Source organism: Taudactylus pleione, unplaced genomic scaffold (genome assembly GCF_031769625.1).
Source record: "Taudactylus pleione unplaced genomic scaffold, aTauple2 ptg000473l, whole genome shotgun sequence".
Taxonomy (NCBI): domain Eukaryota; kingdom Metazoa; phylum Chordata; class Amphibia; order Anura; family Myobatrachidae; genus Taudactylus; species Taudactylus pleione.
The window spans coordinates 10,258,628-10,260,054 of NW_028284875.1; the positions used below are offsets into that span (position 1 = coordinate 10,258,628).

At 37.1% G+C, this 1,427-nt stretch overlaps 1 pseudogene; it reads left to right on the forward strand.

Annotated features, from left to right (window-relative positions):
* The first annotated feature begins 829 nt into the window (after window positions 1–829).
* Window positions 830–948, forward strand: LOC148503970 (5S ribosomal RNA; annotated as a pseudogene).
* The last annotated feature ends 479 nt before the right edge of the window (window positions 949–1,427 follow it).

The following is a 1,427-nucleotide window of genomic DNA, read 5'->3' on the forward strand; positions in this document are numbered from 1 at the left end:
ATACAAGGTGGAAGTATCTGAGAAAATACCTTTCGTTACTTCATTTAATGGTCATAAGGGTCAAATTAGAAAAGCATTTAATAAGAATTGGAACATTCTCTTAATGGACACAGTTTTACGAAACATCCTACCACCAAAACCACAAATTGTTTATAGGAAGTCCAAAAATTTTAAAGATCTATTAGCACCTAGCATGCTAAAAGAAAAGAAAACCATAGTGACATCTAACCCGCTTAAATGCAATGGTAGCTATAAGTGCGGCCATTGCAATATTTGTAGGTTTGTTCACCCTAAGAGAAAAACTTTTACAAACTCAGAGGGGTCAAAGGAGTTCAAAATAAAAGACTTTATGAATTGTAACTCCACTTCAGTTATTTACTTACTGGAATGCACCTGTGGACTCAAATACGTGGGCAAAACTAAAAGACCATTGAAACTAAGGATCCAGGAACATATCCGCAACATACGTAATAAAATAGAAGGACATGCGGTCTCCAAGCATTTTTCCCTAGTACATAACTCCAATCCGGAAGATATAACATTCAAGGCCATTGAACATGTCAAATTAGGGGAAAGAAGAGGAGACCATGGAAACCTTCTTTCAAGGTGCGAAATGTACTGGTTATTTGAACTGGACACTTTGACACCAAAGGGATTCAATGAATACTATGAGATTACTCCATTCTTGTAGTGGTAATTTTCCATCTACCAGTATACCTCACAGTTGATCCAATATTGGTAATGGTTGAGGGCCTGATCAGTACCTTGGAGGGTGATCTACTTGAGAAGATCAGGTATGGTAGATTGACGAGAGATTGTCACCTTTCTTCATTGCAGCCATACCACTGGATGTATGCCCAATACCGTCTGATCTTGGAAGCTAAGCACCCGTGGGCCTGGTTAGTACTGGGATGGGAGACCCCCTGGGAATACCAGGTGCTGCAGAGATTCCAGTAGGTGACAATTTCCTGATGGGAATATGAGCAATGAAAGAACACATGGAACTGAAAGAATCCTTGAACATTGAGCCAACAAATAATATGTGACACACTTAAGTGTACTTGGAAAACTTTAATGAGGATTACAAATATGTTAAAAATGTGGGAGTCCTTATATGAAGAACTATTGATTTGAACTTTTTATCAATTCCCTCTATTATGAAAACAACTACTAAGAGATTATACACAATTTTTCTTATGTCTAAGGGGTTTGATCATGTTGCCGCATTGATGAACTATGATAAGCTATCATGTGATCTTAGATTCCAAATATTTTTTATCAAGTAGCAATATGTGGGCTGAGAATTGTTTTTTAATATAACTTAAAGTCTAATATGTGTTTTTTTAAATCTTAGATAACGTTGAGAGTATGGGCGGAAGTGATTCATCTAACGTTTATGCCAGGAGTACGTTAGAATCCGGATGACA